Genomic DNA, 10,257 nt, shown 5'->3' with positions numbered 1-10,257 from the left:
GAAACACAAGAGAGGAAGCTGGAGCACATCACACTGTAGGAACTGTTGCTCTTTAGATACTAGATCTTCAAATCACCCTCTCGTCCCAGTGTCTCTGTCCTCAGGTCATGCACAGGCAGTTATTTGGCTGCATTTTAATATCTTTGTATGTGTGTGTGTGTGAGATAAATCCGGTGTGTTCTGGACAAGCAGCTGATGTCTTCCCACAGCCGAAGCCTCTTTGGACTCGGCTGGCCTTAGATGTTCGTTGATTCGGTGTGACGGTGACAAAGGACGGGATAATTGCTGCCGGAAAACAAATCCATTCCTTTCGAAGGGGCGAAAAAAGGGAATTGCCAGTGATGAGGATAGTTTGATTCAGATGTAAGCGTTGACCTAGAAAGCATTTATCCTCCCTATTAATATGTTATAATGGAAAAGGGATAGAATGACCGACACTTGTTGTGAGATGTGGAGAATTTCAGTATTAAACACATAAGTACGATTAAATAACCCCCCTATTGATGAGTAGAAGTGTCACAATAATAATATGTTAGTCACAATATGTTTACAATATTCTTACTTATAGAAGATATTATGTGTTACAGTATATTAACTAATTGAATGTATTAAATCATAAAAGTAGAGTCACTAAAGGTATTAAAACACTGTAAGAATAGTTTGAGGGTCATCCTTTTGGTTTCTAAACCCTGACAGAGACCAGGCTGCAGCTGGATCAGAGATTAGCTATTGCTGTCCTTCCCACACCAGCAGGTGGCGGTGTTATACCACCACACTGACTTCCCCTAAACTCTCCCCCGTCGCTGGAGATCAAACAAAAGACACGAGCGTCATCACTCTGGGAAGATTGATATGGATGCAGCATTTCTTCAACGCGTCCGTCAGTGATGTGAAAATGTACTTTGCACGTAAAGGTATAGCAAAATGCATTGCAGATGTTACCCAACGTGATCCCAGACTCAAAAGATCTTCCTTTCTTCTTAAATGTCTTTTGTAGATGTATTTATGTATATTGGCAGCATTGTGTCTGATTAGCATACGTCCATGGTTAAATTTTAAGCCTTAAAAATAGAATCCTTAAAAGGCTGAATGAAAATGTAAATGAGTATACCTCCACTTTGGCTAATTTGAATTTGTTGAGCGCCATTCATCACGCAAATCTTTCAAACTAGAACAGAAAGATTTTTTTTTTTTTTCTTCTTCTTTCTTTTTGGTCGTTTGCCGCTCTCACCCCTCAGGCTCCAATCTGCTCAAAAACCCCTCCAATAAGACCACTGCCTCCACGAGATTAGACCATTCACCAACCACAATGCCCCTGCGTCTGCTGCACCGTGCCTTCCAAGGAAGCCTGCTCTTGTGGGATTACGGAGAGAGGAGATCCACATATTTTATTTGATCTTTTCTGCGTGCACAAAAACAAAACAAAACAGATCCACACGCAGACACAAACGCGGAATAGCAGGCCGACATGAAACTAGTGTCTAAATCAAGATGACACATCAGGGTCACGCCAAATTCGACTTAGCCCCCCTTCAGTGTGTGAAGGCCACAAGGAGCATGACATCCGTGCTGGCGATGGAGGACTGGTCTCTCGGAGTCGCTGCCTCTTGTTGCCCGTAACAAGATGCACTCCGCTCGGACACGGTCAGGACACACACATATGTTGAACACTGTCCTCTCCATTTTGCTCTTGGTTACGTAAGAAAAAGAAACGGTTTTAACGCCGAGCACTCTGGACACACAGCGTGGAGTTATAATGAATCCCATTGGATACGTGTGTGATTTTACTACGGGCCAAATGGCCCTTGCAGTGTCACACATGTTGGCTCTCACATTGCATGTTAGCCCGTGCAAAGGGCTGATACAGATCTCATTCTGTCCTTTGCATAATTCCAAATTAGTTGTGCCCGAATAGAATGCGAGGCTGGCACACCCCCCCCCCCCCCCCCCCCTATCCGCAGCATCCCCGAGTGCACAACGTCTGGGGGCATTTGCATGATTGCCTGTAGATTATTTGAACATTATCTACCCCCCCACCCCCCCACACACACACCCCTCCTCTTTTTTATTTTTCTTATATCTGTGGATCTTCTGCTGTGAGGATGCACACACATCCTTGGGCAAAATAATCTAAAATAGATCATACACGCAAACTGGAGGAGATGCACAGGAAGCAGTTTACGGGCAGACTTGAGTCATGCTGGCAAGATCATGCACCCTGAACAGCCCAACACACCCGATTACCAAGCACGTCATTTCTAAAGAAAACGCAGCCGTAGCCTCACTATAGGTCGTAAAGAAAGAAGGGAGAGGGGGGGGGTGGGGGAGTATTGGGATCCAACACTGATTTACCCATAAATGACTCTTGGACGCAGGTGTGGATGGAGTGCAGGGTTGGTACGCACTTTTAAGGCTGACCCGAGCCGCGTCTCTTTGGCTCCAGCGACTGTGGCTCATCCATTGTGTCATGTGGACTGCTGGCAATGGCATGCCCTTTGTGGAGGGAAGGGAAGACAACACGGTCACTCTGGATAACAGTCTCGCGATGAGCAGAAACAGGCCCTGTCAGGCCATCTCAACGTCAGTTTCTTTCTTTTTCCAGCTGCACCACCACCACCACCACCATCATCACCAACACACTCTACCAATCGCTCTTTCGCCGTTTCCTCACTTCCTCCCCTCCGTCAGTTAAGACGGCTCCGTTTCCCCGATGAGGCCCGTCTCGCTACATTAATACAGGCTCCCATTAGTACATTTCTCCTTTGCGTCCCTTCTACGGCGCACGCTCCCATCTCTGACCCGCTTCGTCGCCCGCATTTGGCCTCCCGCACGGCCGTATGGCGCTCGACAAAAGCCAGTGATTTCCCCACTGATACAGTTGGCTTCCATGTCACACTTGCATATATTATTGATTTATTTGTAAATGATTGATTTAAAAGGGGGCCATCTGCTGCGCAATAGCATGACTGCGCTGCCATTTTGTTGGTCCTTCCCCCCCAAAAAAAGACTTGCGTACAAGTGACGGGGTAATATTTCTTGCGTGTTTCTGCTCAGAGATCAGGACCCCGTGTAAGGATTCAAATGTTCTCTCTTAACAGAGAGCGGGAAAGAGGATGTGCGTCGAGAAGGTGGGTTTTTTGGGCACTAAGCAGCAGATAAGTGTTTGAACCGTCACTGGGGGGCATTCTCATTATGAGGCTCGTGACGGCCCGCGTCGCAGCACATCTTCATCCAAGTAAGAAAAAAACAAGAAAAAAAACAAGAAGTTGACGAGCAGAGATTGATTTTAATAAAAGGGAATTGAGTTGCCTCACAGAAAAGGCGACACATTATATTTAATACAGTGCAGTTTGGGCTTTTTATCCACAGGGGCCGGCCTCTTTTACTATAGGAAGAAACATCCTTAAAAAAAATTATGCAATTAGGATGAAATCATTGTTGTGGAAATTGCGGTTTCGACTCTTATTTTGCAGATTCTCCTTTGACTCCTACGAGCGAACAAGCAGAGTGATTGTCACTGTTACGAAGGCACACAGCACGACTAAACGTTCCGCCGCACGTGCTCACACAGAGCCAGGTATATGGCCTTGATGGAAATTCAATTAATAGAAAAAGAACAAGAACAAAACCCTCTCTCTCGCCATCGAGTGGAAGAAATGGTGCCACGGGGAGAGAGAAAGAGCAAGAGAGCATCACACGCTGTCACAGAGGCCGAGCCTGTCCACAGCGTTGTGAGGATTGTAATAATGAATGTGTGCTGGGGGAACATTTACCGCCGATGCCAAACAGGCAACGCATTTTGGGACTGCAGGGCACAAATTACAAGAAAAACAATACAAAAATTAAAAAGCTGAGCGTTTAGTGTGCAATTTTTGAGAGAACAGTTACTCCGAAGGGAGGAGAAACTAGTTTAGCTGCTGTACAGTGGTGTGCAATCATCTAATAGGACGACAATGTAAATGTTGTGCATGCGGGTTACATGTATAACACCATTGTCGCTGACTGTCTAAGTATTTGATTCCCTCCAAAGAGCTGGGATCAGCAGCAGTCCTTATCTCTCTGCAAAACCCCCCCCCCGAGTGATGGCGGGGGTGGATGTGCAAGTGAACCAGGAATAAAAAGCATCTTTAGGGCACAGGCAGTGGTGCCTAGCGGACCGCGAGCCGTGCGGCTGCAGCGTCAAATGAATTGTGGGCGAATGGGAGAGGGCAAGGCTTCAGAGTGGGTTTGGCGCTCAAACCGTGATCACACCTGACAGTGTCTGGTTCGGGATCCAGTGGTGCACGCGGCGTACGTAAGCGGCTGGTCATCTGTAAGGCAGAGTGATGGGGTGTGACGTGTCACACGCCACATGAGGCGCTGCCAGGGGACGTGTCTGACAGACCACAGGAACTTCACTCCAGCACAACGCTGTGCCTCGCCTCATATTGTCAGACCTATTGGATAGTTCCTCTCATATGGGGTCTTATTCATCTCATGCACTTTTAATGTTACGTGGTTAGATGTTTTTTCCTAACACGTGATTAGTACAATAGCTCATTAACATCAGTGTGATTCATGTGTTAAAGGTCAAAACCCCTTCAGCTGAAGGTAAACACAAGTCATAAACAAAGACAAACAAGAATAAATGTGTGCAGTAAGAAACTAAGTCACTCAGCTGCAGGACGATTGAAGGTTTTACACAGATGACCATGACAACTGATATGCTGATTGCCGAGCATCCACTGACTTGCAGACAATCATGTACGAGAATCAGAGAATTTTCAGTGACAAGTTTCAGTTTTTACGATGCCTCCTTGCACGTCGACACTTAAATTGCTGCACCTGAAAGTTTTAACTTCTCGATGTCCAAGTTATCTCAAGGATAAATGAGATTTACGCAAATATGCATTCTGTCGAGAATTTTGTTGTCATGAAACAAATTGGAAAACTCAAGATGCTGCTCTTTAGCTACAGAGGCAATACGGTGAGTGTAAGAAGCAAAGTATAGTGTGTGTTTGACAACATAAAGATAAAGATGCGAGACCTTCTGTAAGTGCACCAAAAAAAGACAGGATGTGATCTATTTCAATATTAAATACACAAACACTGAATAAGTAAATATGAGGTGAGCGTAATCTGGACTCATTTAATATGAAACATCCAAACATGCTATTTATTATGTGTCCAATGAGCTGCTGGATAGAAGTTGGTGCATGTGTGTCTTCGTGAGTTAACACAGTGGTCGCACTCTGTTTGCGCCGCAGTTTGGCTCTTTCTTGACCTCATTGACCGGGCTCAGTGTGCAGGCTGCTCTCGGGGCCGCTTACATGTCACTGTTTAGGGTCAGGGGAGGGTCGGGGGAGCGGAGCTGAGGGGCCTGAGGAGGAGGAGGAGGAGGAGGAGGAAGAGGAGGAAGAGGAAGGACAGACCGGGCAGGCCCGCTGTGGCCCTGCCCCGGTCTGGCTCACTCATCAGTGAGCACAGTTCCCAAACCTCTCTGACAGATCAGAATAGAACGCATGCATCACATCATAGCTATGATTCACCGCAGCCCCCGAGTCCAAGCGTGGCCCGAAGGCCCTCGGGCCGCTTAATCATCACGTGTGTGTGTGTGTGTGTGTGTGTGTGTGCTGTTGAAGGAAGCGAGTGAGACCGACAGAGGAATGAATGAGCTTGTTTGCATACGACAGTGCTTCTATAAAAGTTCCCGTGTGTTTTTCCACGTGTCAGAAAGAGTAAACTACGTCGTAACAGGCCTTCAAAGATGTCTCCCAGAGCGTAGCACTGTACATGTCTCGTGCGTGTTTGTCTCAGTTTTTCGGTTGGTATTTGAGGGAGGGAGGGAGGGGGGGGGATTTATGCATGTGGGTCGGCTAAAATATCTGTCTTATTCTACGCTGTCATAATGTGCAGTCAAGGGCATAACTGCATGAGTGAAAATGTCATGCAACAGTCGGGGTAATGCATGCAAAGCACGTGCGGGGGTCACTTGGTCACATTTGCATATAACGAAGTGCCAAAAATAATCAAATCAGCATCTGTTTGCACACCAACACACAGACAAGGCAACTGTGATTCTTGCAGGCGGTGTGTAGAAATCGTTCGTCGTGTGTCAAAATGAGAACAGCCCATAGATTCAAGAGTGTTGGGCTGCTTCATTTCACTTGATTTAGATTGTCCTAAATAACAGTTTGGGGTCGTGAACTTTCGCTCCTCACCTCCCACCTCGCTTTTTCCGTTTCCAGCTGCAATGAACTGAGCAGACTCAGCCAGCATCCTGAGGAGGGAGGTGTTAAGCGTGTGCTGGTGTAACCTGACAGAACTTATTGAGAATGCAGGTACTGAAGCTGGGCCTGGAGCGGCTGTCGGGTCTCGTCTTTACACTCGGCATTTGTACGCGTTCACATACAGTAAATGCGTGCACACGTAGACACAAGTGCACACAACTGTGCAACTGTGCTCACCTGCATGCCACATCATGTGCATGTACTGTAAACTCACGGAGGTGCAAGTCGGCGTGGGTCGAATTCCAGGAAATTAGCAGCAGAAGAATCCAGGAGGAAGCCATCAGAGGAGCTTCACTGGAGAGCTAGCCCTTCCTCCCGCTAGCTCCACATCAGGGCACAAGATCATCCAGAGCACCCACTGTGCGTGACATCCAGGCAGAGGAACGTGTCTTGCTCACCATGTGGAATTTCTCCCCGTGGCTTACGTTTGCCATTAACTATTCAGTCATCTAAAAGTAATCGATGAATATTAGAATGCACCGGTTAAGATCTTTCTTTTTTCCCCCTCATATTTAAATCGATGCTTCTACACACAACGGCACGAACACACTTGGCATTTGGAGTGTATGAAAAATGTATCGAGTAAGAAAAATATTGCAGTTTCTGTTCGATATTTCCTGCACCCTCATTCCATTCTCCATTGTTTCACTTCGCTTGGTCCTCGCCCTGATTTGCATTCAGTGTTTGACCCAGGCAGTAATCTACAATGACTCCCCCCATAAGCCTCTGGCACATTGGGGAGACGTTATAAGCTGTGACAAAAGACAAGAAGCGCCACGGCAAACCGAAAGTAGCAGGGTACAGTCTCCTGATGAGCTAAAATTGTGACATTAAATTCACTCTCGCAGAGATTCATTTCAATCACAGTTGGGAATTTTTTTTTTTTTTTTCTTGATTGAAAATGCTATCCCCCCCCCCCCCCCCTTTTGTTGGATTATACAGGAAAACTGCACCGTTGCTTGCACAGAATTACAGGAGAGAAATTCAAACAGTAACAATATTTTCCATCAGGCACCAGATGAGACAGACAGGTACAGGTTTCTCCACATGATACTTTAGGTTTAAGAGCTGCCAAAAGAGGCAAGGTGGGGAGGGGCAATGTCATGGAAATGCAAGTCCTTTTTGAGGGGTCTGCATAATTTCCAGAAGAGGGGGATTTGTTCATCCAAACCCAAAGATTCTCATTCTGCCAGCGTGATAAGCCCTTGTGATCTGTGACAGGGCAACCTCTTTGTCACAGTCTGACATTTGCATCTGTACAGAAACCGCATGCCCCCCCCCCCCCCCCCTGTTAATCTCAGGTCTCAGCCCAGCTGCACAGCATCGACAGCACGCTTGATGTGCAAGCAACGGTGCAGTTTGTGTGCATGTGCAAAAAAGAGACACCTTACAAAAAAAAAGAAGAAGAAGTGAACTGGTAAACAAGTTCATCTCGGCAAGGTTCATATTCAGACTGGAAAATGGAGCCCAATTAGCATATGTGCAGAGAGGCTTTGCATGCTTGACATCCTCTCAGCCCCTCTGCTGGAAATAGCCATGCACACAACATCCTCTGATTACATTGATATGTAGATTCAGCATCTGCAAAGATTAGTTATTCATTCATGTATTTGCTTTGAATTCTCGGGTGAGTGTACCTCAGACAGCAGTCTGGGCCAAACCGAATGCATCAGAGGGAAAAATGTCACAAATGATCACACAAAATCCACATCAAAAATATGCAGGTTCAGTGACCCACAGCAACATAAACCCAATAGGGCGTTACGATTAAGAAAAGCCTTTGGCGCTGGGGTGAAAAACAGAGAAAGTATCAACATAATTATCAGCCGTTAATCTTTGCAGCAGAATTAGTTTTTGCTTGCTCTAAGTGGGCTGTGAGGATTAATCATTGCAGCCTGTGTGAGTTTGTAAGCTGTGGCGTTCTGTCATCCTTTCATAAAAGCATCATGGATCACCAGTTTGCTTCTTCAGTGTCCTCTCTCGCGGCCACACTGCGAGCACTTTTTTAACTTTAAAAATAGGCTCGCGACAGAGAGTGCCAAGAAATGCTAAACACCAAACAATGTCCCCCTCGCTCAGATCTGGCCACAAAATGGAGCTGATAAGCCCAGAGAGTCTGCATGGAAGACAAATAAATAAATAGTGGCACATTAATTGGTGCTATCTATATCAATTAGTGTGCAGAGCGCTGATACGTGTACACACCTAATTTACAGTGACAGTTTACGAGGTCACGTTTATTTATATACCCCTTAATCACAGTTACGGAATGCACGGGCCTCTTTGTCACGAGACAGGAAATGAAAACGGGTTTGGGAGGGGTTCCCTTTATTTGCTCATTGGGGTGAAAAAAGAGAAAACGTTGGCTGACGAAATGGGAACAGAATCAGCACCATCTTGGCCACCACCTTCAAACGCTGGGTCGGAGGGTCATTATGGGAACGGGTGTTACACGGATATTTGTGACTCGTCAGATTCAGTGACGTCAGCTGTCAGTAAAGGGTCAGCTGACGTCAGCTGTCAGTAAAGGGTCAGCTGTAGAGTCATTGGTTGACCATCTGTGCATTCTCTGTGGTAGAAAAACTAAAATCCAACTAAATAATAGGGGGGGGGGGGGGGGAGCATTTTCTCCTTTCGTGCATAGAAATATTGGTGATAAAATGTTTAAATGAAGTTCAATCCATCCAAAATGTGCCGGCACTATAAGAATAATTGTGTTCTGCTAGATTGCTCAACTAATCAGGAGCTTCCTCCTTCCTGTCCTCCCCTGACGAAAATGATGATCGATGGCTCTTGCGGATGTAAGACATCAGTTTGTGTTGTCTCGGTGGTGACTGGTTTTCACAGGTAATGATGCTAAATTACACAACTGGGAATACGGGAGGACAGTGAGCCATCCATCAGGGCCCGGTTTATTTGAGCTGCCGTTAGGGACATTATTCAAACCCCAGTCCGCTCAAACACATGGCTTTCTGTCCCTAACCTCTCTCTCTCTCCCTCACACACACACACACACACACACACACACACACACACACACACACACACACACACACACACACACACACACACACACACACACACACACACACACAGTTCACCACCAGCTACTAGAGGGGACATCTCATTCTCTTATCCACGGCGAGTCATTGTGGTGGTGTCAGCTGGTGCCGTCTCTTTTATCACACTGGAAGCTAATGGGAGCAGCAACTGCAGGAGGTGGGGGAGAAGATGCACACACACACACACACACACACACACACACACACACAGAAACACACACATAAATACACACAGAGCCATAAGAGGTTGGGGAGATGGGGCGGGTGGGCACGCCAGGCCCCCGGGGGCAGGAGCTGCTCCGTGTTGGTGTTTTTCTCTCTATCAGCGTGTGTTTTCTGCCACTCGATAAAAAGCACAAGGAGAGGGCTTCCTCTCTCTTTTTGACGTTTCATTTCACTGTAATGTTTAGATTCCCTTTTTTTCACAGTGAAGCTGGGTGTCATCTTCAACCGTAAACGACCGAAGAGAGGTTTCTGTTTAATTTCACACGTCTCACCTGGCCTCATTCTAACGAAACAACAAATCCAGCTCGACAACACCTTTGTTTTCTTCCACTTGATACCTGTTTGTGATTTTATTGTTCTAACATTCTTCTATATCTGTTGACTAGAAATACTATACGGACAACAATGGGGTTCACGTGCAAGAAAGGGAACAATCGCTGCAGGAGGATTCGGCGCAGCATACATCTTTTGATGGGATGGGTTGACCTAATTTCCCTGATAACGGCTGAAAAGCACAGGGCTGCTGCTTTAAACACGCATGCTATAAGGGACATATGCCAGGCATGTATTGGATTTATATTTTCTATAATTCTTTATTTTTTCAGTCTTTTTCTCTTTGTATAACATAACAATCGTGCTTTATCATGTGACACCATTTAGATACATATCATGTTTATATTATGTTTTACATTAGGCAGTGA

Source organism: Melanostigma gelatinosum (assembly GCF_949748355.1).
Source record: "Melanostigma gelatinosum genome assembly, chromosome: 8".
Classification (NCBI taxonomy): Eukaryota; Metazoa; Chordata; class Actinopteri; order Perciformes; family Zoarcidae; genus Melanostigma; species Melanostigma gelatinosum.
This window is presented reverse-complemented; position numbering follows the sequence as displayed.